This window comes from Kogia breviceps, chromosome 2 (assembly GCF_026419965.1).
Source record: "Kogia breviceps isolate mKogBre1 chromosome 2, mKogBre1 haplotype 1, whole genome shotgun sequence".
NCBI lineage: Eukaryota > Metazoa > Chordata > Mammalia > Artiodactyla > Physeteridae > Kogia > Kogia breviceps.
In genome coordinates this window covers 85,252,911-85,280,850 of record NC_081311.1, presented here as the reverse complement: position 1 = coordinate 85,280,850, position 27,940 = coordinate 85,252,911, and the positions used below count along the sequence as shown (strand labels likewise).

The following is a 27,940-nucleotide window of genomic DNA, read 5'->3' as shown; positions in this document are numbered from 1 at the left end:
GTGACGTCACGGGCGCGCCAAGGCCTCGCGGACGGTGGCTGGCACGGCTCAGTAAGGCCAGCAGAATTGGCGAAGTGTGTGGAAGGAGCGGTATCTGTAGAGCTCAGCAGTGGCGAGGTTGGTAGGTCCGAAGAGGGGATGGTGACTGCAGGCCCCGGCCAACCTTGGGGAAGGGTGCGCGATGGAGGCAGGACCGGGGTCCGGCGATACGCGGCGATAGGGCCCTGGCATTAGGAGGCAGGAAGGAGGGCAGAGGGCTTGTGGCGATCCGATGTCCGATGCCTGCAATGCTCTTTTGTCACCCTCACAGCTCCTGTCATGGCTTGGCCAGTTCGGGTCTCCCCCTGTAACTTAGGAGGGTGAGGCGATGTTTTCCCAGTTGTGGTCCCCGTGTAAGGTCTTTGAATACAAGTATTTATTGAGAGTCTGAGTGAATGGTCAGGCCTGGGGGCCGAGACCAGGAGTCCGGAGTCGTAGATCCAGGCTCACCCTTGCCTTAGAGCTCCCCAGAGAGCTGAGGGCCCCGAGGGCAAGCGGATGGCCTTCAGCGTATCTTCTTTTCAGTCAAGAGAACTCATCGCTTGGTACTTTTCCCCTTTCTTTTCAGCTGAGGTTCATTCTGCCCTCCCTTGTCACCCTTTCCAACTTCTCATCCTGAAGCCACTGCTTTCTTGGCTAGCTCACCTCCACCGGCTTTCCAGTCAGATACCTCAATTCCGTAAATAGCAGCGAGGAGGGTCCTGGTACAGGTTTGTGGCTTGTCTCACAGAGCCATGGTCAGGCAGAATATTCTACTTGAATTCAGTTGTTCAGGTTGCCAAAAAGCCTTACACTACTGGTACTTCTTGAACGGATCCCGAGAATGGGTGTCAGATCATTTCTGTAATTTCCAGTGCCTGGGGTAGGAGATAAGGTAAATGTGGATTAACCACCTGGGAGGTTCTTAAGATCTGGAGAAAGAGTTTTCCTTTCATCAGATACCGTTATAGAGATAAATACTATTAAATTTCAAATAGCATTTTGATACATGATAGACTTTCTGGAGAGTTACCTGTTAAGCCAGCAGAGGAGAGAGTTTTGAGTACTCATGGGTGAACCGTCATTGGATAGAGGAGTGGCTCTTGAGTGAGGGTGATTTTGCCCTCACCCTTCCCCCAGGACATTTGACAATGACTGGAGACATTTTTCTTTGTCACATCCTGAGGGAGGTGCTGCAGGCATCTAGTGGGTAGAGGCCAGGATGCTACTACATATCGTACAAGGCACAGGACAGCCCTCCCCACCACCCCAAAAGAATTGTCTGGCCCAAAATGTCAGTAGTGAGCTATGGAGAAACCTTGGATAGAGGCTGAGGACTGAAGAGAGGCTGAGGTTGTCACATGTCCTCTCACTTCAGGTAGTCAGTCACATTTGCCAGACTGTTGTGCGGCCCCGCCCCTTTCCCAGAATCTGTAGCAGGAACACTGATGCCAATGCTTGTCATGTCCTTGGGATGAGAAAACCCTGGGGGCTCCTGAAAGTCATAAACACAGGAAGGAGTGATTTAGGAGGGTGACGTGGGAGCAGAGAACTTTAGGAAGAACAAAATTGTCCTCATGTGTTTGGGAAATGTGCCAGATGGAAAAGAGATGAGGTGTGCCCTGGGGTGTACCATTCCAGAAGGCAGAGTGGGACTGATGTGTGACAGGGAGTCAGATGCTGAATTTGATATAGACTGCTGTAGCAACAAGCAATGCCTAGATCTGTCTAGAGAGTGCTGGGTTTTCTGTCACTGCAGAGTTCAAGAGTTCCTGTATAGGCTGATGCCCACTGATTGGTGATATGATAGAGGGGGGGCTGATATAAAGGATGCTCTAAGATATTGTGATTCTACACTACTTTTACGATTCTTTCCCAGACCTCGGAGCTCCTCGTTCGTGAGCTGCAGAGCTCCTTGGAGGTCTGCTCTGACATGTTTCATCCATTTACATGTGCCACTCATTTTTCAGGTACAAAACAAAGAATCGCTTTGCACAAAGCCGGAAGGGATACACTGAAAGAGTTATCGGAAAAGAATAATACAAAGGTATGTGTTTGCATTGACTTTCTCCTAATATTTGAGACAGGGTAACTGGTTAGTGGCTGCTTTCTCGTGCTCGAGCCCTTACCATGTGATCACCTCAGACTGTCATAGGGATTGGAGCCTGTCAGAGCCTGTCTGTCTCTGCCCATGGCCCCTAGTTTCTTCTTGTCATTGCTTTAGATACTGTGTAAGGCCCTTCTCTTTTCCTCCTGCTCACAGCAGACATACCTCTAGTTGTTACTGAGATGCATATTTCACAGTATGGTACTTCAGAAATGAGAAAGGTTTACTTATTGTGGAAACCAGTGTCGGCTCCTGGGAGTGTTAGTGTCACTTGGTAATGTTTTTCCCAGGGCTGCCATGGTAACTGACGTTGCCTGGCAACTCCCTAAGGTTTGAAAAGAATTCTTCCTTGGATCTCAGGTGATAGTGGTACACTCCTTCATTCATTTATTCATTCAGGAAATATTTTCTGAGCATCATGTATGTGCCAGGACAGTGAACGAAACAGACAAAATTCCTGCCCTAGTGAACTGTATATTCTGAATTAATTGGCTTGGGGTAAGGCCTGGCCATTGGTAGTTTGTAAAATCTCTCCAGATGATTCTAATGTACAGCTAGGTTTGAGAATCACAGTTATAAATGAAGCACTTTGGGTATTGCAAAGGCATTGCAGAAATAAAAAGTGGCTATTGGTATTCCTTCACTATTCCTGCATTGTCCTGCCTGCGTCAGAACTGTTGTACAAGTGCTGATCATTTTCTTTTCAGCCGTTTTCGCTGTTTGCCTAGACCCTTTATCCCTCTTTCTAACCTAACACCCTGCCTCCGTCTTGTCTTTCAACCTCCAGTCCATTATCTGTTTGGGATTTATCCTAAACTTGGTGGGAAGCCATTGCAGGGTATAAATAGAGAACTGGTGTTAGCAGAGATGCCTTTTTAAGACACCATGCTGGCTATTGTAAGAGAATGGATAGGAGGGGGCAGGAGTAGATTTGGGGAGACTCATTAGGAGACTGGCTTTGTGCACAGTGGTGGCCTTGGAGTTGGAGTAAAGCAGGCAGGTTAGAGTCATATTTGGAAGGTTAGTGATGGCTTGGAGGTGGGTAGGTGTTAGTGAAGAATTAGATGTGGGGAATGTGCGTTAAGGATGTGTAATTGGGTAAATGGAGGTGCTACTTAGTGAAATGGGAAAAATTTTCTTCCCAGATATTGGCCTGAAAAACACCTTCTCACCCTTTAGAACTTGAATCAGAGATTCTTTCTTGTTTTATTTTATTATATTTTATTTTATTTCATTTTTATTTGGGCTGCAATGCCAGCTTGCAGGATCTTAGTTCCCCAACCAGGGATTGAACCCAGGCCCCCTGAACTGGAGGCACAGGGTCCTAACCGCTGGACCACCGGGGAATTCCCAGCAGAGATTTTTTTCTTTCTTTTTTTAAATATAAGTTTTAATTAATTTATTTATTTTTGGTTGCGTTGGGTCTTCTTTGCCGCGCATGAGCTTTCTGTAGTTGTGGCGACCAGGGGCTACTCTTCATGGCGGTTCACGGGCTTCTCAGTGCAGTGGCTTCTTATGTTGCGGAGCACGCTCTCTATGCGCGCGGGCCTCAGTAGTTGTGGAGCATGGGCTCGGTAGTGGTGGCTTGCGGGCTTAGTTGCTCCGCGGCATGTGGGATCTTCCCGGACCAGGGAGCAAACCCGTGTCCCCTGCATTGGCAGGCGGATTCTTTTTTTTAAACATCTTTGTTGGAGTATAATTTCTTTACAATGGTGTGTTAGTTTCTGCTGTATAACAAAGTGAATCAGTTGTATGCATACGTATATCCCCATATACCCTCCCTCTTGCGTCTCCCTCCCTCCCACCCTCCCTATCCCACCCCTCTAGGTGGTCGCAAAGCGCTGAGCTGATCTCCCTGTGCTTTGCAGCTGCTTCCCAGTAGCTAGCTATTTTACATTTGGTAGTGTATATACGTCAATGCTACTCTCTTACTTCGTCCCAGCTTACCCTTCCCCCTCCCCGTGTCCTGAAGTCCATTCTCTACATCTGCGTCTTTCTTCCTGCCCTGCCCGTAGGTTCATCTGAACCTTTATTTTTTAAGATTCCATATATATGTGTTAACATGCGGTATTTGTTTTTCTTTTTCTGACTTACTTCACTCTGTGTGACAGACTCTAGGTCTATCCACCTCACTACAAATAATTCAGTTTCATTTCTATTTATGGCAGAGTAATACTCCATTATATATATGTGCCATATCTTCTTTGTCTATTTGTCTGTCGATGGACACTTAGGTTGCTTCCATGTCCTGGCTATTGTAAATAGTGCTGGCAGGTGGATTCTGAACCACTGCGCCACCAGGGAAGTCCCCAAAGATTATTTCTTAAGGGAGGCCCTCCTCAAACCCATCAGTCTCTTCCCTGCTGACACAGACTCCCACAGCCTTATGTAACTGCTCCTTCATAGCACCATACACAGTTTTAATTTCACACATATTTGTAAGTTCCCTTTCTACATCCCTCTGTTCTACTGAACCTTTCCCTCCTCCCTCACCATTTTATGTCTAATGCCTACAAGTGCTTGGCATATCTTAGGGGCTCAGTAAGTGTCTGTTGAATAAATAATTGGAGACAGAGGACAAGGCTCAGGAGGGAAGATCCAGGCTTTGTTTTCTACATGTTGAGTAGAAGATGCACTTAAGACATCCGAGTGGAGATGTGTTTTGAGCAGTTGGTGTGAGGTTGGGATGCCTTTGGAGATGATCATGGCCAATATTTTAAACCATAGGAGTGAATAAATTTGTGAGGGAGGATGTGTGAAATTAGAAGGGAAGAGGGGCCACGACTAAGGAGCAACCTCAACATTGAGGGGAGGAGGTGAAACCAGCAAAAGAGACTGAAAGGCAAGGGTAGGGAGAAAAAGTGGGAGAGTGTGCGGTCGACAAACCCAGGGAGGAGAGAGATCAAGGAAGAGGGAAGGCTCAACCATGCCGTGTGCTGCTAGCAAAACAAGATTGAGGACAGACAGGTCGGGGTCTCGTAGATTGAGCAACGTCGAGGTAATTGGTGACTTTTTTTTTTTTTTTTTTCCCGGTACGCGGGCCTCTCACTGCTGTGGCCTCTCCCGTCGCGGAGCACAGGCTCCAGACCTGCAGGCTCAGCGGCCATGGCTCACGGTCCCAGCTGCTCCGCGGCATGTGGGATCTTCCCGGACCAGGGCACGAACCCGTGTCCCCTGCATCGGCAGGCGGATTCTCAACCACTGTGCCACCAGGGAAGCCCAGTTTGGGACAGTGGCAGAGGGGGAGGCCAGGCCGGAGTAGGCTGAGGAGTAAAAAGTTAGTAGCTCTGAGAAGAGCAGTGGCTTTAAAGCTGCTGTTGTGTGAAATGGCCACAAGGAGGCAGCATTTCTCCATTCCCCCATCCGGGTACTAGGGCCGCAGAGACTTTCTGGACGTCGTGTTCCTAGCTTGTATATTAGAATGGAATGTGCCAGAAGAAAAGCCCATAAGTTTATATCTCATTACTACTTGTTAGTTTTATTTTTTTAATCGGGGTAATGATACCATTCTGAATGGTATGAGGTGATACCTCATTGTAGTTTTGATTTGCATTTCTCTAATAATTAGCAATGTTGATCATCTTTTCATGTGCCTATTGGCCATCTGTATGTCTTTGAAGAAATGTCTTGATCTGCCCAGTTTTCATTTGGGTTGTTTGGTTTTTTATTACTGAATTGTGTGAGCTGTTTGTATATTGGAAATTAAGCCCTTGTCAGTTGCATCATTTGCAAATATTTTCTCCCAGCCAGTAGGTTGTCTTTTCATTTTGTTTATGGTTTCCTTTGCAGTACAAAAGTTTGTAAGTTTGATCAGGTCCCATTATTTTTGCTTTTATTTCTGTTGCCTTGGGAGACTGACTAGTAGAGTAAAATCTTGATTCACGAGGATGATTTCTTTTTAATGTGGCTGCATTCACACAAAAGGCACTGCCAGGGCGTTCGTTAATCGGGGTAATGATTAGAATATTGTTGGTCCAAGGTGTACACAATCTGTTATTTGTACATTATATATGTCTATTCATGTACAGATCCTCTTCCCAGGTAAAATATTACATAGTGTTCCATAGACCTCCCTTGCTATATGGTCGGTCTTTTTGATATATGTATATAATATGTATTTGTACACATATAGTGACACTAATCTTAATTTATCCATTCCCCCCACCTTTCCTTTTAGATGAGCATAGTTTGCTTTCTAAGTCTGTGTCTAGAGTTCTCTGTGGAAATATGTTCATTTGTGTCAGTTAATAGATAACGCCTATAAGTGATATCATAGTATATAGGTATTTTGCTTTCCGACTTACCTCATGTTTTGTGATAATCTTCAGGCTCGCCTGTGGTGCCTCAAAGAGCAGTGTTTCCTTGTTTTCCATGGCTAATATTCCATTGTGTACATGGACCACTTCTTTATCCTTTCACATGTTGATGGCCATTTTGGTTGCTTCACTGTCTTGGCTATTGTGAATACGTCTGCAGTGCAGTTTTGCAGCCTGTGTCTTCTCAATGCTTGTATTCTCATGTGAGACTCTCAGTGGTGCACGTGCTGGATTGAAAGGTACCTCAATTTTTACTTTTAAACGCAGCTCCTTTCTGTTCTCATTATTGGCTGTTACCACTTTACATCTCACCAGCAGCTAGAGGGTACACAGTTCTCTAAAACCCCTTCAGCATTTATTGTTTGTAGACTTTTTGCTGATGGTCAGTCGACTGATATGAGTTGAAACCTTTTTGTATATTAGATTGCATGAGTCTAATAATTCCTGAGGTAGAGCTTTTATCCATTTTCCTTTATTTTAACAGAGAGTAAGTCAAACTTACCTCTTCATACTATCTTCTTGAAAAATTTGCCTGTTTTGAATTTTTTTGTCCATTCCCTACCTCAGCATAATTTGTTCAGGCAGGTGTCCTTTACAGCCCTGAGTCATTGTGAATGTTAAGTGACCATTAGCTGTGGGCTTAACGCCGCTCTTGTGGCAAATGGCCACAAGGCTGCAGCATTTCTACATTTCCGACTCTGGGCTCTTGGGCAACACAGCTTTCCTGGAAATCGTGTTAGTAGGCTGCACATTAGAGTGGAATGTGCCAGGGCAAACCTCCAAGAACTTATATCTCCTACTTCTTGTTTTTTAATTTAATTTTTATTAATTATCAGAGCAAATTTGATAAAAAATATTGTTTCTCCTAGGTGTACAGAATCTGGTTCATCATATCAGTATATCTGTCTATTCATCTTTGGATCATTTCCCGTGTAGGTTATTATAGAGTGTTGAGTAAACCTCTCTTGGTATTCCGTAGGTATTTTGTGATTATATATTTCATATATATTAGTACATGTCTATAAAGCACCATATCCTAATTCATCCATTCCTTACACCTTTCCATTTGGTTAAACATAATTTTGTTTTCTTAATCCAAGCGTGTCCCTCTCTTGGAAATAAGTTCTTGGGTATCAATTTGTAGGTAACACCTAGAAGTGATGTCATAGGATATCTGTGTTTTGGTATCTTTCTTACTTCACGTTGGGTGATGATCTTTAGGTCCTTCTATGGTGGTGCAAACAGCACTCTTTCTTTTTCATGGCTAATATGCCATTGCGCACATGGACTTCTTCTTTGTGCGTTGTTCTGTTGATTTACATTTCGGTTTCTTCCACGTCTTGGCTATGGTAAATGTTCCTGCGGTGCAGGATTGCCAGGCTGTGTCTTTTTGATTCTGCTCTGCTCCGGTGATAGGCCCATCAAAGGGCCTACAAGATCACATAGAATCTCAATTTTTATGTTTAAACGAACATCCATTCTGTTCTCACTACTGGCTGTTACCAGTTTACGTCCCCCCAGCAGCTAAAGGGTACACAGTTCTCTGAAACCCCTCCAGCATTTATTGTTTGTAAACTTTTTCTGATGATCATTCTGACGGCTGTGAGGTGAACGTTTCTGTAGATTGGATTTGCATGGCTTTATTAATTCCTGATGTTGAGCATTTTTCCATGCCTCTTTTTTTAAACAACAACAAAAAGACAAAGTGTACATAAAATATGCCTGTGGAAATTGTCTTCTTGAAATGTTGATGTCTTTTGAATTTTCTGGTCGACTTACCATGCCAGGATTGTTTTTTGACGTCAGGTGTCATTTACAGGCCTGCAATTATTTTGAATATTACGTGACCATTAACGCTGGGTTTAAAGCTGCTGTTGTGGGAAACGGCCACAAGGCGGCAGCATTTCTCCATTCTCAAATCTGGTTGCTAGGGCAGCAGAGCGTTTCAGGAAGTCTTGTTCCTAGGTTGTAAATTAGAATGGAATGTGCCAGGAAAAAGCCCCTTAAGTTTATGTCTCATTACTTGTTCGTTTTTTTAAATTTAATTTTTATTTTTCATCACAGCAAATTTGATTACAATGTTTTGTTTGTGCTAGGTGTGCAAGATGTGGTCGTTTAACACATATACATATATCTATTCTTCTTCGGATCCTTTTCCTATGTAGGTTATGACACAATGTTGAGTAGTCTTCTCTTGGTATTCCGCAGGGCTTTGGTGATTATATATTTCACATGTGTTTGTATATCTCTGTTAACTCCAATATCCTAATGTATCTAATCCTCACACCTTTCCATTTGGTGAACCATAAGTTTGTTTAATGAATCTGTGATTGCCTTTCTCTGTGGAAATATTTTCATTGGTATCAATTTTTAGGTAACACCTATAAGTGATATGATAGGATATGTGTCATTCGGTTTCTCACTTACTACAAGTTGCGTGATTAGTTCTAGACTCACCTGTGGTGCTGCAAATGGCATTGTTTCATTTTTCACATAACTAATATTGCATCTGTAAATGTACCAGTTCTTCTTTGTCCACCCATCTGTTGATGGACTTTTTGGTTGCTTCCATATCTTGGCTATTGTAATATTGTGCAATGCAGATTTCCCTGCCTGGGTCTTTCCAATTCTCTCTTCTTAGGTTATAGGTCCAGGAGTGGGCCTGCTGGATCATATGGTAGCTCAATGTTTACCATTTAAAGACATCTCCATTCTGTTCGCATTAGTGGCTCTTACCAGGTTATGTCCCACTTCAAATTGAGGGTATACCTTTCTCCACAACCCCTTCTGCATTGATCGTTCGTAGTTTTTTTGCTGATGGTTATTTTGACTGATGTGAGCTGATACCTCTTTGTGGTTGTATTTGCATGAGTCTCATAATCCCTTGAAATTGAGCTTTCAGGAATGTCTTTTTATTTTTCAAACTCTGAATACAGCTTACCTCTTCAAATTGTTTTCTTGAAGCATGTGCCATATTTTGAAAGTTTTTGGCCAGTACCTCCCTCAAGACATTTTGAGGGCAGGTTTCATTTACAGCATTGCAGTAGTTGTGCATATAAAGTCACCTTTAGCACAGGTTTTAAAGCTGCTCTTGCCGTTAACGGCCAGAGGGCAGCAGCATTTCTTCGTTCCCCACTCTGGTAACTAGGGAAACAGACCTTCCTGCCAGTGGTGTTCCTCGGTCATAAATTAGAGTGGAATGTGCCTGGATAAATACTCAAAAGCTTATGTCTCCCTACTTATGTTCATTTTTGAAATTTAATTTTTATTTTTTATTGGAGTAATATTCCATTGTGTACATGGACCACATCTTCTTTGTGCATTCCTCTGGTGATGCACATTTTCGTTGCTTCCAAATGTTGGTTATGGTGAATATTACTGGAGTGCAGGATTGCCAACCTGTGTCTTTTTGATTCTCATCTTCTCAGGTGATAACTCCAGCAGCGGGCATGGAAAAATGCTCAACATCATGAATTAATAAAGACATGCAAATCCAATCTACAAAAACGTTCACCTCACAACAGAATGATCATCACCAAAAAATCTACAAACGATAAATGCTGAACGGGTATTAGAGAATTGTGTGCCCTCTAGCTGCTGGTGGGATGTAAACTGGTAACAGCCAGTAGTGAGAACATAAGGTAAAAATTGAGCTACCATATGATATGGAAGGCCCACTGCTGGGAGTGTCACTTGAGAAGACCAAAATCAAAAAGACACTGGCTGGCAGTCCGGCACTGCACCCATATTTACCATAGCCAAGAGCTGAAAACAACTGAAATGTCCATAACAGATGAATGCACAAAGAAGAAGTGTTCCTTGTACACAATGGAATATTAGCCACGGAAAAGAATGAAACAGTGCCATTTGCAACACCATAGAAGGAGCTAGAGATAATCACACAACTTGAAGTAACAAGGAAACTGAAAGACATATCCTATGATATCACTTTTAGGTTTTACCTAAAAATTGATACACATGAACTTATTTCCAAGAGAAGGACCCTCATGGATGAAAAAAACAAAAAAAAAATATGTTTAACCAAATGGAAAGGTGTGAGGAATGTATAAATTAGGATATGTGGGTTAAGAGATCTATACTAATACATATGAAAAATATAAATCACCAAAACCTAGGGAATACCAACAGAGGTCTACTCAACACTCTGTAATAACCTACATGGGAAAGGAACCAAAGATCAATATATACATATATATAATGAACCAGATTTTGTACACCTAGAACAAACAGAACATTTGTATCGAATTTGCTCTAATAAAAATAAATTTAAGAAACAAACAAGAGGTAAGGAGATTTAAGCTGTTGGGGGATTGCCTTGGCACATTCCACTCTAATTTTCAGCCTACTGACACGATTTCCAGGAAGGCTCTGTTGCCCAAGTACCCAGAGTTGGAAATGTAGAAATGCTGCCGCCTTGTGGCCATTTAACGCAAGAGCAGCTTTAACCCCACAGCTAATGGTCACTTAATATTCACAAGGACTCAGGGCTGTAAAGGTCACCTGCCCTCAAAACATGTCCTGAGGTAGGGAATGATCAAAAAATTCAACACATATCAAATTTTTCAAGAAAATCAGGGGTAAGATTTACTCATTTTCTTTAAAAAGGGGGTAAGTTTTACTCTTTTAAAAAAAGGAAAATGGATATAAGCTAAACATCAGGAATTATTAGACTAATGCAAATCTAATCTACAAAAGGTTTCAACTCACACCAGTCGAATGACCATCAGCAAAATGTCTACAAACAATAAATGCTGAAGGGGTTTTAGAGAACTGTGTGCCCTGTAGCGGCTGGTGAGACGTAAAGTGGTAAGAGCCAATAATGAAAACAGAAAGGAGATGTGTTTTTTTTTTTTTTTTTTTTTTTTTTTTTTTTTTTTTTTGCGGTATGCGGGCCTCTCACTGCTGTGGCCTCTCCCGTTGCGGAGCACAGGCTCCGGACGCGCAGGCCCAGCAGCCATGGCTCACGGGCTTAGTTGCTCCGCGGCATGTGGGATCTTCCCGGACCAGGGCACGAACCCGTGTCCCCTGCATCGGCAGGCGGATTCTCAACCACTGCGCCACCAGGGAAGCCCGGAGATGTGTTTAAAAGTAAAAATTGAGCTACCATTTGATCCAGCAGGCCCACAGCTGGGCCTATCATCTGAGAAGACCAGAATCGAGAAGGCACAGGCTGGCAAAGCTGCACTGCAGCAATATTCACAATAGGCAAGATAAGGAAGCAACCAAAATGCCCATCAACATGAATAGACAAAGAAGAAGTGGTCGGGGTACACAATGGAATTTTTGCCATGGAAAACAATGAAACACTGCTCTTTGCAGCACCGTAGATAAGCCTAGATGTAATCACAGAACATGAGGTAAGTCAGAAAGCAAAAGAAAAATATACTGTGATATCACTTATAGTTGTTATCTAACAACTGACACAAATGAACATATTTTCACAGAGAAAAACAGAGTTAGAAGACAAACTATGCTTATGTAAAGGAAAACGTGGAAGCAATGGATAAATTAAGATTACAGTGAGCATACATATACAAATACATATTAAATACATATATCAAAAAGACTGACCATATAGAAATGGAGGTGTACAGAACACTCTGTAATAATTTACATGGGAAGTTGATCTCTACATGAAGAGATATATATAATGTACAAATGAAACGGAATGTGTACACATACAAAAAATATTCTAATTATTACCCCAATTTTAAAAAGTAAATTAAAAAAAAAACGAAGAAGTAATGAGACATAAACTTCAGGGGCTTTTTCCTGGCACATTCCATTCTAATTTACAACCTAGGAACAAGACTTCCAGAAAGGCTCTGCTGCCCTAGTAACAAGTTTTGGGAATGGAGAAATGCTGCCGCCTTGTGGCCGTTTCCCACAACAGCAGCTTTAAACCCAGTGCTAATGGTCACTAAATATTCACAATCATTGCAGGCATGTAAATGACACCTGCTCTCAAAAAACCCTGGGGTTGAAAATCGACCACAAAATTCAAAAGAGGGCAACCTTCCAAGAAGACAATTTCAAGAGGTATATTGTACTCACACTTTTTTTCTTTTTTTTTAAAGAAAAGAGAAAGGTTTGGAAAAATGCTGAACATTAGGAATTATTAAAGACATGCAAATCCAAATTACAAAAACCTATCAGCTCACACCAGTCAGAAAGGCCATAAGCAAAAATTCTGCAAACAATAACGGTTGAAGGGGTTGTGGAGAAATGCGTTCCCTCAGTGCTAAGTGGGACGTGCTAAGAGCCACTAATGAAAACACAATGGAGGTGCTTTGAAAAGGTAAACATTGAGCTACCAGTTAATGAAGCATACCCACTGCTGTGCCTATCACCTGAGAAAATGAGAATCAGAAAGTCACAGGCTGGCAATCCGGCACTCCAGCAATATTTAGCATAGCCAAAACTTAGAAGCAACGAAAATGTCTGTCAACAGAGGAATGCACAAAGAAGAGGTCCATGTACACAATGGAATATTACTCCAATAAAAACATAAATTAAATTTAAAAAACAAACAAATGTAAGGAGATAGAAGCTTTTGGGGGTTTATCAGAGCACAGTCCAGTCTAATTTATAACCGAGGCACACCACTGGCAGGAAGGTCTGTTTCCCTGTGTACCAGGGTGGGGAAGGCAGAAATGCTGTCGCCCTCTGGCTGTTACCTGCAACAGCAGCTTTAAAATCTGTGCTAATGGTCACTTCATATGCACAAGTACTGCAGGGCTGTAAATGAAACCTGCCCTCAAAATGTTTGTTTGCGGTACGTGGGCCTCTCACTGTTGTGGCCTCTCCTGTTGCGGAGCACAGGCTCCGAATGCGCAGGCTCAGCGGCCATGGCTCACGGGCCTAGCCACTCCGTGGCATGTGGGATCTTCCTGGACTGGGGCACGAACCCGTGTGCCTTGCATCGGCAGGCGGACTCTCAACCACTGCACCACCAGGGAAGCCCTGATTTTTTTTTTTTTTCCTCAGAATGTCTTGACGCAAGTAAAGGCCAAAAAATTTCAAAATGTGGCACATACTTCAAGAAAACAATTTGAAGAAGTAAGCTGTAATAACAGCTTGAAAAATAAAAGGACATGCCGAAAGCTCAATTTCATGGACTTATGAGACACATGCAAATGCAACCACAAAATGGTATCAGCTCACACCACTCAGAATAACCAGCAGTAAAAAAACTACAAACAATCAGTGCTGATGGGGTTGTGGAAAAATCCATACCCTCAATTTGAAGTGGGACATAACCTGGTAAGAGCCACTAATGGGAACACAATGGAGGTGCCTTTAAAAGGTAAACATTGAGCTACTATATGATCCAGCAGCCCCACCTCTGGGCCTATAACCTAAGAAGACAGAATTGGAAAGACCCAGGCAGGCAAATCTGCACTGCAGCAGTATTACAATAGCCAAGACATGGAAGCAACCAAAACGTCCATCAACAGATCAGTGGACAAAGAAGAACTGGTACATGTACAGATGGAATATTAGCCAAGGAAAAAAAAGGAAACAATGCCATTTGCAGCACCACAGATGATTCCAGAAGTAATCACACAAATGGTAGAAAGTGAGAAAGCGAAAGACACCTATCCTATGATATCACTTATAGGCGTTATCTAATAACTGACACAAATGAACATATTTCCACAGAGAAAGACACTCACAGACTTAGAAAACAACTACGCTTATCTAAACGGAAAGGTGGGGGGAATGGATAAATTAAGATTAGTGTTACTATACGTATACCAATACATATTTTATACATATATCAAAGAGACCGACCATATAGCAAGGGAAGTCTATGGAACACTCTGTAAAATTTTACATGGGAAGAGGATCTGTACATGAATAGACATATATAATGTACAAATGAACCAGATTGTGTACATTAGGACAAACAATATTCTAATCATTACCCCAATTTAAAAATTTTTAAAAATCCAAGAAGTAATGAGACATAAACTTATGGGGGTTTCTCCTGGCACATTCCATTCTAATTTACAAGCTATGAACTCGAAGTCCAGAAAGGCTCTGCTGCCCTAGGGCCCAGATTTGGGAATGGAAAAATGCTGCCTCCTTGGGGCCGTTTCCCACAACAGCAGCTTTAAACCCAGTGCTAATGGTCACTAAATATTCACCAAACTTGCAGGCCAGTAAATTACTCCTGCCCTCCAAAAAGATCCTGGGGTCGAAAATCAAACAAAAATTCAAAAGAGGGCAACCTTCCAAGAAGACAATTTCAAGAGGTATGTTGTACTCACACTTTTTTCTTTTTTTTAACAGAAAAGAAAAAGTCGTGGAAAAATGATGAATTTTAGGAATTTTGATAGATGTGCAAACCCAAATTACAAAAGCCTATCAGCTCACACCAGTCAGAATGGCCTTCAGCAGAAATGCTGCAAACAATAAATGCTGAAGAGATTGCGGAGGTACCTCGGTTCTAAAGGGGACGTGGTAAGAGCCACTGATGAAAACACAATGGAGGTGCTTTGAAAAGGTAAACATTGAGCTACCAGTTAATGAAGCATACCCACTGCTGGGCCTATCACCTGAGAAAATGAGATTCAAAAAGTCACAGGCTGGCAATCCTGCACTCCAGCAACATTTAACATAGCCAACACTTGGAAGCAATGAAAATGTCCATCAACAGAGGAATGCACCAAGAAGTGGTCTGTGTACACAATGGAATATTACTACAATAAAAAATATAATTAAATTTAAGAAACAAACAAAAGTAAGGAGACATCAGCATTTGTGGGTTTATCCAGGCACATTCCATTCTAATTTATAACCATGGAACACCACTGGCCAGAAGGTCTGTTTCCCTAGTACCAGTGTGGGGAACATAGAAAGGCTGCTGCCCTCTGGCCGTTACCTGCAAAAGCAGCTTTAAAGCCTGTGCTAATGGTCACTTCATATGAACAAGTACTGCAGGGTTGTAAATGAAACCTGCCCTCAATATGTCTTGAGGGAGGTAATGTCCAAAAAATTTCAAAATGTGACACATACTTTAAGAAAACACTTTGAAGAACTAAGCTGAAATCACAGTTTGAAAAAGAAAAAGGACATGCCTTGAAGCTCAATTTCAACGAATTATGAGACACATGCAAATTCAACCACAAAGAGGTATCAGCTCACACCACTCAGAATAACCATCAGCAAGAAAACTACAAACAATAAATGCTGAAGGTGTTTTGGAGAAATGCATACCCTCAACTTTAAGTGAGATATAACCTGGAAAGAGCCACTAATGATAACAGAATGGTGGTGCCTTTAAAAGGTAAACACTGAGCTACCATATGATACAGGAAGCCCACTCCTGGGCCTATAACATAAGAAGACAGAATTGGAAAGACACAGGCAGGCAAATGTGCATTGCAGCAGTATTACAATAGGCAAGACATGGAGGCAACCAAAAAGTACATCAAGAGTTGAGTGGACAAAGAAGAACTGATACATGTACAGATGGAATATTAGCTAGGAAACAAAAAATGAAAAAATGCCATTTTCAACACTGTAGATGATTCTAGAGGTAATCAGGCAAATTGTACTAAGTTAGACAGCAAAAGACAATTATCCTATAATATCACTTATAGTTGTTAGCTAAAAATTGATACCAATGAAGATATTTCCACAGAGAAAGGCAATCACAGATTCATTAAACAAACTTATGGTTCACCAAATGGAAAGGTGTGAGGATTGGATACGTTAAGATATTGGGATTAACAGAGATATACAAACAAATGTGAAATGTATAATCACCAAAGCCCTGCGGAATACCAAGAGAAGACTACTCAACATTGTGTCATAACCTACATGAGAAAATGATCCGAAGTAGTATAGATATATGTATATGTGTAAAAGAACCACATCTTGCACACCTAGAACAAACAAAACATTTTAATCAAATTTGCTCTGATAAAAAATAAAAATTAAATTTAAAAAAGAACAAGAAGTAATGAGACATAAACTTAAGGGGCTTTTTGCTGGCACATTGCATTTTAATTTACAACCAGAACACGACTTCCATTAAGGCTCTGTCATCACTAATAAAGCAGCTTTATAAGCAATGTTGAAGGTAGCTTAAAAGAAGTCTCACTAATTATTGATAGTAACAAGAAAACAAACAAAAGTAAAAATCTCACTGCAAAAAGTATACATAGAGTAAGGGTAGTAGATCAAACACTTATTAAACTTCTGTAAATAATAAAAGAAACAGTAGTATGTTTTTTAAAAAGAGAGGGCCCAAATAAATCAGAAATGAAACAGATGATGTTACCACAGACACCACAGAAATACAAAGTATCCTAAGATACACACAGGGTAACTCAGGGCTCAGACTGGACAGAGCCCACTCTCCATTCCCCTGTACATGACTTACAGGAGCCTCAGGAACTGAGGAGGGGGTCCCTCAGGGGAGGCACAGGATAGAATATGTTAGGCATTAACATGACTGCATTCATCTTAAACGAGCCTGAACTACATTCACACGAGATGATTTTGTCCTGTATGTACATTGGCATCTCTAGTCGGAACTGCAGATCTTTGGCTTCACCATCTCTACTGACAACATTAGCTTCACCTGCTATGGACCATCTCCTATAGGATTTCTAGAATCACAAAGTATAGAAGCTTCACAGGACCGAGAGTCTGTGCAACTCCACTCAGAGTCTCCGAGTCTCAACTCCACTCAGAGACTCAAGAGTCTCAACAGAGACTCCACCCTTGGAGGGCACACAATAGTAGTGTGCACATCAGGACCCAGGGGAAGGAGCAGTGACCCCATAGGAGACTGACCAGACCTACATGCTGGTTTTAGAGGGTCTCCTGCAGAGGAGGGGCATGGGGACAACGACACTGGCAGTAGAAGTTCTGGGAAATACTCCTTGGCATGAGCCTTCCCAGAGTAAGTCTTTAGCCCCACCCAGAGCTATAGGTAGGCTCCAGTGCTAGGTCACCTCAGGCCAAACAACCAACAGGGAGGGAACCCAGCCCCATGCATCAGCAGACAAGTGGATTAAAGTTTTATTGAGTTCTGCCCACCAGAGCAACATCCAGCTCTACCCACCACCAGTCCCTCCCATCACAAGCTTGCACAAGCCTCTAAGATAGACTCATCCACTGGAGGGCAGACAGCAGAAGCAAGAAGAACTACAGTTCTGCAGCCTGTGGAAGGAAAACCACATTCACAGAAAGATAGACAAAATGAAAAGGCAGAGGACTTTATACCAGATCAAGGAACAAGATAAAACCCCAGACAAAAAACGAAATGAGGTGGAAATAGGCAACCTTCCAGAAAAAGAATTTGGAATAATGATAGTGAAGATGATCCATGACCTTGGAAAAAGTATGGAGGCAAAGATCGAGAAGATGCAAGAAATGCTTAACAAAGACCGGGAAGAATTAAGGAACAAGCACCTAGAAGAATTAAAGAACAAACAAACAGAGATGAACAATACAATAACTTAACTAAAAAATACACTAGAAGGGATCAGTAGCAGAATAACTGTGGCAGAAGAACGGATAAGTGACCTGGAAGACAGAAAGGTGAAAATCACTGCTGTGGAACAGAATAAAGAAAAAGAATGAAAATAAATGAAGACACCTTAAGAGACCTCTGGGACAACATTAAACACAACAACATTTGCATTATAGGGGTCCCAGAAGGAGAACAGAGAGAGAAAGGACCCGAGAAAATATCTGAAGAGATTATAGTTGAAAACTTCCCTAACATGGGAAAAGAAATAGCCACCCAAGTCCAGGAAGAGCAGAGAGTCCCAGGGAGGATAAACCAAAGGAGAAAAATGCTGAAACACAAAGTAATCAAACTGACAAAAATTAAAGACAAAGAAAAATGATTGAAAGCAACAAGGGGAAAATGACAAATAACATACAAGGGAACTCCCATAAGGTTAACAGCTGATTTCTCAGCAGAAACTCTAGAAGCCAGAAGAGAGTGGCATGTTAAATTTAAAGTGATGAAAGGGAAGAACCTACAACCAAGAGTACTCCACCCAGCAAGGATCTCATTCAGATTTCACAGAGAAATCAAAAGCTTTACAGAGAAGCAAAAGCTAAGAGAATTCGGCACCACGAACCCAGCTCTACAACAAAGGCTAAAGGAACTTCTCTAAGTGGGAAACACAAGAGAAGAAAAGGACTCACCAAGACAAACCCATAACGATTAATAAAATAGTATCAGGAATATATATATCGATAATTACCTTAAAGTGAATGGATTAAATGCTCCACCAAAAGACACAGACTGCTGAATGGATGCAAAAACAAGACTCATATATCTGCTGCCTACAAGAGACCCATTTCAGACCTAGGGACACATACGGAATGAAAGTGAAGGGATGGAAAAACATATTCCACGCAAATGAAAATCAAAAGAAAGCTGGAGTAGCAATACTCATATCAGATAAAATAGACTTTAAAATAAAGAATGTTACAAGAGATGAGGAAAGACACTACATCATGATCAAGGGATCAACCCAAGAAGAAGATATGACAATTATAAATATATATGTACCCAACATAGGAGCACCTCAATACATAAGGCAACTGCTAACAGCTATGAAAGAGGAAATCAGCAGTAATACAATAGTAGCAGGGGACTTTAACACCTCACTTACACCAATGGAGATCATCCAGACAGAAAATTAATAAGGAAACACAAGCTTTAAATGACACAATAGACCGGTAGATTTAATTGATATTTATAGGACATTCCATCCAAAAACAGCAGATTACATGTTCTCAACAGCACATGGAACATTCTCCAGGATAGATGACATATTGGGTCACAAATAAAGCCTCAGTAAATTTAAGAAAACTGAAATCATATCAAGCAGCTGTTCTGACCACAATGCTATGAGATTAGAAATCAATTACAGGGAGAAAAACGTAAAAAACACAAACACATGGAGGCTAAACAATACGTTACTAAATAACAAAGAGATCACTGAAGAAATAAGAGGAAATCAAAAACTACCTAGAGACAAATGGCAACAAAAACACGATGATCCAAAAACCTATGGGATGCAGCAAAAGCACTTCTAAGAGGGAAGTTTATAGCAATACAAGCCTACCTCAAGAAACAAGAAAAATCTCAAACAATCTAACCTTACACCTAGAGGAACTAGAGAAAGAAGAACAAACCCTAAGGTTAGTAGAAGTAAAGAAATAATAAAGATTGGAGCAGAAATAAATGAAATAGAAACAAAGAAAACAATAGCAAAGATCAATAAAAATGAAGCTGGTTCTTTGAGAAGATAAACAAAAATGATAAACCTTTAGCCAGACTCAAGAAAAAGAGGGGGAGGACTCAAATCAATAAAATTAGAAATGAAAAAGGAGAAGTTACAACATACACTGCAGAAATACAAACCATCATAAGAGACTACTACAAGCAACACTATGCCAATAAAATGGACAACCCAGAGGAAATGGACAAATTCTTAGGAAGGTATAACCTTCCAAGACAGAACCAGGAAGAAATATAAAATATGAACAGACCAATCATAAGTAATGAAATTGAAACTGTGATTAAAAATCTTCCAACAAACAAAAGCCCAGAACTAGAGGGCATTACAGGTGAATTCTATCAAACATTTAGAGAAGAGCTAACACCCAAACTTCTCAAACTCTTCAAAAAAATTGCAGGGGAAGGAACACTCCCAAACTCATTCTATAATGCCACCATCACCCTAATACCAAAACCAGACAAAAATACTATAAAAAAAGAAAATTATAAATGCATATCACTGATGAATATAGATGTAAATATCCTCAACAAAATATTAGGAAACAGAATCAAACAACACATTAAAAGGATCATACACCATGATTAAGTGGGGTTTATCCCAGGGATGCAAGGATTCTTCAATATACACAAATCGATCAATGTGATACACCATATTAACAAATTTTAGAATAAAAACCATATGATCATCTCAATAGATGCAGGAAAAGCGTTTGAGAAAATTCAACACCCATTTATGATAAAAACTCTCCAGAAAGTGGGCATAGAGGGAACCTACCTCAACATAATAAAGGCCATATATGGCAAACCCACAGCAAACATCATTCTCAATGTTGAACAACTGAAAGCATTTCCCCTAATATCAGGAACAAGATGAGGATGTCCACTGTCACCACTATTATTAAACATAGTTTTGCAAGTTCTAGCCACAGCAGAGAAGAAAAAAATAGAAGGAATACAAATTGGAAAAGAAGTAAAATTGTCACTGTTTGCAGATGACATGATACCATAGATAGAGAATCCTAAAGATTCCATCAGAAAACTACTAGAGCTAATCAATGAATTTGCTAAAGTTGCAGGATACACAATTAATGCACAGAAATCTCTTTCATTCCTATACTCTAACAGTGAAAGATCAGAAAGAGAAATTAAGGAAAATATCCCATTACCATTGTAACAAAAAGAATAAAATACCTAGGAATAAACCTACCTAAGGAAGTAAAAGCCCTGTACTCAGAAAACTGTAAGACACTGGTGAAAGAAATCAAATATAATATAACCAGATGGAGACATACAATGTTCTTGGATTAGAAGAATCAATATTGTGAAAATGACTGTACTACCCAAAGCAATCTACAGATTCAATGCAATCCCTATCAAATTACCGGTGGCATTTTCTACAGAACTAGAACAAAAAAATCTTAAAATTTATAGGGAGATACAAAAGACCCTGGATAGCCAAAGCAGTCTTGAGGGGAAAAAAAAAAAAGAGCTGGAGGAATCAGATGTCCTGACTTCAGACTATACTACAAAGCTAAAGTAATCAAGACAATATGGTACTGGCACAAAACCAGAAATATAGATCAAAAGAACAGGACAGAAAGCCCAGAGATAAACCCACGTACCTATGGTTAACTAATCTTTGACAAAGGAGGCAAGGATATACAATGGAGAAAAGACAGTCTCTTCAATAAGTGATGCTGGGAAAACTTGACAGCTACATGTAAAAGAATGAAATTAGAACACTCCCTAACATCATACACAAAAATAAACTCAAAATGGATTAGAGACCTAAATGTAAGACCAGACACTGTAAAACTCTTAGAGGAAAACATAAGCAGAACACTCTATGACTTAAATCACAGCAAGATCCTTTTTGACCAACCTCCTAGAGAAATGGAAATAAAAACAAAAATTAAAAAATGGGACCTAATGAAACTTAAAATCTTTTGCACAGCAAGGAAGAATATAAACAAGACGAAAAGACAATCCTCAGAATGGTAGAGAATATTTTCAAATGAAGCAAATGACAAAGGATTAATGTCCAAAATTTACAAGCAGCTCTTATAGCTCAATACCACAAAAACAAAAAACCCAATCCAAAAATGGGCAGAAGACCTAAATAGACATTTCTCCAAAGAAGATATACAGGTTGCCAACAAACACATGAAAGGATGCTGAACATAACTAATCATTAGAGAAATGCAAATCAAAACTACAGTGAGGAATCACCTCACACAAGTCAGAATGGCCATCATCAAAAATCTGCAAACAATAAATGCTGGAGAGGCATTTATTGGAGAAAAGGGAACCCTGTTGCACTGTTGGTGGGAATGTAAATTGATAGAGCCACTAGGGAGAACTGTACAGAGGTTCCTTAAAAACTAAAAATAGAACTACCATATGACCCAGCAATCCCACTACTGGGCATTTACACTGAGGAAACCATAATTCAAAAAGAGTCAGGTACCACAATGTGCATTGTAGCTCTATTTACAATAGCCAGGACATGGAAGCAACCGAAGTGTCCATCGACAGATGAATGGATAAAGAAGATGTGGCACATATATACAATGGAATATTACTCAGCCATAAAAAGAAACGAAACAGTTATTTGTAGTGAGGTGGATGGATCTAGAGTCTGTCCTACAGAGTGAAGTAAGTCAGAAAGAGAAAAACAAATACCGTATGCTAACACATAAATATGGAATCTAAAAAAAAGTTTATGAAGAAACTAGGGGCAGGAAAGGATTAAGGACACAGACGTAGAGAAAGGACTTGATGACACGGGGAGGGGGAAGGGAACGCTGGGACAAAGTGAGAGAGTGGCATGGATATATATACACTATGAAATGTAAAATCGATAGCTACTGGGAAGTAGCCACATACCATAGGGAGATCAGCTCAGGACTTTGTGACCACCTAAAGGGGTGGGATAAGGGGGTGAGAGGAATGTGCAAGAGGGAGGGGATATGGTATTATATGTATATGTATAGCTGATTCACTTTTTTATACAGCAGAAACTAACACACAATTATAAAGCAATTATACTCCAATAAAGATGTAAAATAAAAAAATAAAGAAAGCCCAGAGATAAACCTACACACCTATGGTCCACTAATCTATGACAAAGGAGGCAAGGATATACAATGGAGAAAAGACAGTCTCTTCAATAGGTGGTGCTGGGAAAACTTGCCAGCTACATGTAACAGAATGAAATTAGAACACTCCCTAACACCATACACAAAAATAAACTCAAAATGCATTAGAGACTGAAATGTAAGACCAGACACTATAAAATTCTTAGAGGAAAACATAGGAAGAATACTCTTTGACATAAATCACAGCAAGATCTTTTTTGATCCACCTCCTAGAGTAATGGAATAAAAAACAAAAATAAACAAATGGGACTGAATGAAACCTAAAAGTTATTGCAAAGCAAAGGAAACTACAAACAAGACGAAAAGACAACCCTCAGAATGGGAGAAAGTATTTACAAATGAATCAATGGATAAAGGATTAATCTCCAATATATATAAACAGCTCATGCAGCTCAACAGTAAAAAAACAAACAACCCAATCCAAAAATGGGCAGATGACCTAAATAGACATTTGTCCCAAGAAGACATACAGTTGGCCAAGAAGCACATGAAGAGCTGCTTAACATCACTAATTATTAGAGAAATATAAACCAAAACTACAATGAGGTATCACCTCACACCAGTTAGAATGGGTATCATCAGAAAATCTACAAACAACAAATGCTGGAGAGGGTGTGGAGAAAAGGGAACCCTCTTGCACTATTTGTGGGAATGTAAATTGATACAGTCACTATGGAGAACAGTATGGAGGTTCCTTAGAAATCTAAAAATAGAATTACCATATGACCCAGCAATCCCACTATTGGGCATATACCCAGAGAAAACCATAATTCAAAAAGACACATTCACCACAATGTTCATTGCAGCACTATTTATAATAGCCAGGTCATGAAAGCAACCTAAATGCCCATAGACAGACGAATGGATAAAGATGTGGTACATATATAAAATGGAATATTACTCACCCATAAAAGGAATGAATTTGGGTCATTTGTAGAGATGTGGATAGATCTACAGACTGTCACACAGAGTGAAGTAAGTCAGAAGGAGAAAAACAAATATCGTATATTAACACATACATGTGGAACCTAGAAAAATGGTACAGATGAACTGGTTTGCAAGGCAGAAATAGACACAAATGTAGAGAACAAGCGTATGGACACCAAGGGGGGAAAGTAGTGGGGTTGTGGTGGTGGGATGAATTGGGAGACTGGGATTGACATATACACACTTACATGTATAAAATAGATAACCAATAAGAACCTGCTGTATAAAAAAAAATTTTTTTTTAATTAAAAAAATAAATATTTAAAAAAATAAAACAGAAAAAAGTTATTTCCTTCACATAGACGTATTTATATGTATGAATTATTTCCATGCTTATATCTATAAATACAAAAAAAGGAATAAAACCTAGTCTGAACCAAAAAAGAAAAAAAAAAAAACAGAACCCAACAGTCATACAGAGGAAAACCCTACCAGGGCACTTGCTCCAGTAGTAAACAATTCTGAAGTTGGTCAGAGGTGGGGAATCGTCTCCCATGCAGCCAGCAGCCCCCCCGCAAGGAACGTCCTCACTGCAAAGCTGGGGGACCCTGAGGAGGCATCTCTGAGTAAACGTGAGCTGAGCCCCAGGCCAGCTGCTGCTGAACTGTACCCACTCTTACCAGGTAAAACACCTGAATGTGTGCAAGGACTTGAAAGCCTAGAGGAAGGGCCGTGGAGCCACACCAGCCACAGCACGCAGGCCGACTTGGGGCCTGCAGGCCAGCCAGGATGGTCCTGGCCCCGGGTGCTCTTCTGGAAGCTTTCCATTTCCCTGCCTGACGTACCCCTCCGGTCCCGGCCCCCACTGCTTTTTTCCTTCCTCACCTCTGCCTGGGGAGAAATTCCAGCGGCAGGTATGGGTGACACATCCTCTTCTTTAGCAGGTGGCAGCACGGCAACTCCTGCAGAAAGTCCAGCAGAGCCCCACTCACACCGGGCCACGCACAGAGCCGTGGGCCCTACTCCCTCCCACCAGCCCAGCCCTGAGACTGCTGACGGGGCAGAGAATATGGCGTCAGGCACAGCTGCAGGGGCTCTTGCTGCCTGGAGTGGTGTTTATATTGACCTCAGCCCAGGCACACATGGGGAGGGCTGGCCGGCCGGGTCAGGCTGCCCAGGTCAGCCACTCCTCGCCCCTCAGGGGCTCACAGTTGCAGAAAATGGGCCTTGCTGCACTGGCCAGGTCCAAGGAACAGGTGTGGCATCCTGAGGGTCAGGATAGACAAGGGGCTGCAGCCCTGGCTTGTTTTCTAATCATTTTATCTGGTCCATGAGTGGGAGACAACTTCAGGAAGACCCTCTCCTAATGAGAGGAACCCAGGAGTCAGGGAGAGGATGGGTGGTGGGTGGAGACAGAGGCCTGGTGCCCCGGGTGCAGTGGAAGCCTCTGGAAGACCAGGCGGAAGGAGGCCACACAGAGTGAAGCCCAGGGTCACAGACCTGTTGGTGGTGCTGTTAGTTCAAGTCCTGCTCTGAGGTGCTCTGACCAACAGGTGGGCTGGGGGTGCTCTGCAGTGAGGGCTATGTGTACGGTTCCTGTGTGCCTGGCCCTGCTGGGGTACCTGCCCAGGTGAGCTCCATATCCTGGGAGGGCCCTGACCACGAGAGCCCCGTGGGCTGCTGGGTACCTGCCCAGGTGAGCTCCATACCCTGGGAGGGGCCTGACCACGAGAGCGCCGTGGGCTGCTGGGTACCTGCCCAAGTGAGCTGTATATCCTGCGAGGGGCCTGACCACGAGAGCCCTGTGGGCTGCTGGGGAACTGGTAAAGATGTCGGGACAGTCAGTGAAGCCACTGAGGATATGCATCCAATAGTTCCTAATTCCTACACCCTGCTGGTCATTCTACCATCCACCAGGACATGGTATTCTGTATGAGACTTACATGATGCTTTCTTCTGTATTCCATTAGTCCCAGAAGTCACAGAAATTTTGGCTTGTGACTGGCAGGACTCAACATACAAGGAAGACAGTACTGCTGGGGCCGTCCTGCCCCAAGCGTTCAAAACTTCCCGCACCACCTTTGGGGAAACTTAACTAAAACCTCAAAGATCTAACTCTGGAGAAGGGAACCCTCCTTCAATATGCAGACGACATTCTGATCGCCAGCCCTACTAAGGAGGCCTCTGAACTACCTAGCCAATAAAGGATAGAAGGTGTCCAAGACAAAGGCTCAAATATCACAGACTAAGGTGACCTGCCCGGGCTTCATTCTCACAGAAGGTCGGAGAAGCCCATCCCAGGAAAGGGAAGAAGTCATTTGCAGCCTTACCCCTTCTAAAACTAGAAGACAGCTTAAGGGTTCCTGGGGAGGTCGGGGTTTGCTGCATCTGGATCCCTAGCTACAGTCTAATAGCTGGGCCTCTATATGAAACACTGAAAGGAAAAGATGATGATCCTTTTGAATAGAATCCAGAAGCGGCCTTTCAAGAATGGAAAGAGCAGTCAATTCAGACCCTTGCCCTGGAACTCCCTAATTTAGCTAAACCCTTTGACCTTTACATTCCCGGTCGAAGATGAATTGCCCTTAGAGTACTAGTGCAAAACCTGGGACCACTTGAAAGGGAACAATGCAAGAATGCCCTCCAGGTAGGAGAAAGTACGGTCACCAAGGGCTTGGCCCGCCGCCCCATCCGGCCAGGATACTGGGGGTATCTAAAAACCTGGAAATCCGCAGCCTGCAAGGCCAGCTCCCTCCTAAGGGAAAAGGACCACACGCGGTGATCCTAACCACCCACCATGCCCTGAAGTTGCAGGGGTCGCTCTGTGGGCACACTGACCTCGAGTGAGGAAGCCCTCCAACTCCAACCTCCAGAGGGACAACTGGGGGCAACGGGTCCCCATGATGACCCGTGTGACCATCACTTGACGTGGATCTTCTCTCAGAAAACAACAAGAGCGTGACCCAAAAGAGCAGACTACTGCTTGAAGGACTTACTGCACCCAGAGCGGAGCTCATAAGCTTGGAGGGGGGACCGTAAATAACGCTGTCACCATAGAAACGCCTACAGACACCGCGGTGACGGCGGCGGCCGATGAGACCGGCTGCACTCCTGGCTACTTGAAAAGGCCGTTGACTCAGTGGCCGTCATGGGTCTGGATCACCACCGGCCCTGGACTGTGTGGGAGTTGAGCAGGCAGGGTTCTGACACCTGGTGCTGTTTGTACGTTAATTCAGGGGCCTAATTGAAGAAAGCGCAGACTACCGGTCAGATCATCTAGGCTGGCAGAAACCGTCTGCCTAAGGTGGCCGAACAAATGTGGGCGGAGTAAAACCGGCCCCCCCAGCGTCTCTGCGCATCTCTTTCCTGCACCCTTAAAGGTCACTAGAATCTATAACACTTCAAATGCTGGGGCTCAGGCGGACGAGCAGTGAGGGAGGAGCCCTGGGGACAGTCAACCTCACCTGGAGGCTGCTGGGGAGAAGTTCTGCCCCTCCCCCCGGGTATGAGGCCTCCCAACTCAGCACGAAGCAGTTACACAGAAGCGGGGTCTGCACCCTCAGCGCCCCAACAATGAGGAATGGGACAAAAGGCAGAGGAGGGGTTTGTCACCGGCAGAACCCATGAAAAAAATCCTGGGAGATAAAAATAGAATCTGGGCAATAAAATAAAGTCTAACCTTTATTCCTTTGTGTTTTGTCTAATTTCACTTGCTCCTAGGTTTCACATGCAGAGGTCCCACACCCGGCACTTCAGAACCTATTTCGTGGTGCAAAATGGCTGGGCCGACACCTCAGCTCGCGGGGCCCCATGCAGACTCCGCGACATGGAGCCTGAGCTCCAGCCAACCCGGCCCTCGAGAGCTCCGCCCCTTCCGTCCAGCTGACGCTGCCTGTATCCCTACACAGCAGCCCCGCCCACAGCCCTTGGGGGAGCGCACGCTCTCACCTCTCCCCGTTCTCTGATCAGAATATAAAGTTTCCTTTGCTTCTGAACCAAACTCAGTCTCGTTCTCTTGGCTCTAATGACACGGGGCAGAGGACCCTTGTTGGGGCCCACTCTGCAGGATCAGTGACAGAAATTGAGAACATTGTAACTTCAATGAACAGAT

General features: G+C 42.4%; 1 long non-coding RNA gene across 3 annotated transcripts; it reads left to right on the top strand.

Moving 5' to 3' along the window:
* LOC136793576 (uncharacterized) lies at positions 1-27,829 on the top strand. Of its 3 annotated transcripts, none has more exons than XR_010839046.1 (4): positions 1-117; positions 1,989-2,065; positions 14,758-14,971; positions 27,550-27,829. It is a non-coding gene; the product is annotated as an uncharacterized lncRNA (long non-coding RNA). The 3 variants fall into 3 exon arrangements; XR_010839047.1 differs by lacking the exon at positions 27,550-27,829 and adding an exon at positions 25,800-27,512; XR_010839045.1 differs by lacking the exon at positions 27,550-27,829 and having other exon boundaries at positions 3-117; positions 14,758-19,417.
* Positions 27,830-27,940: the final 111 nt, after the last annotated feature.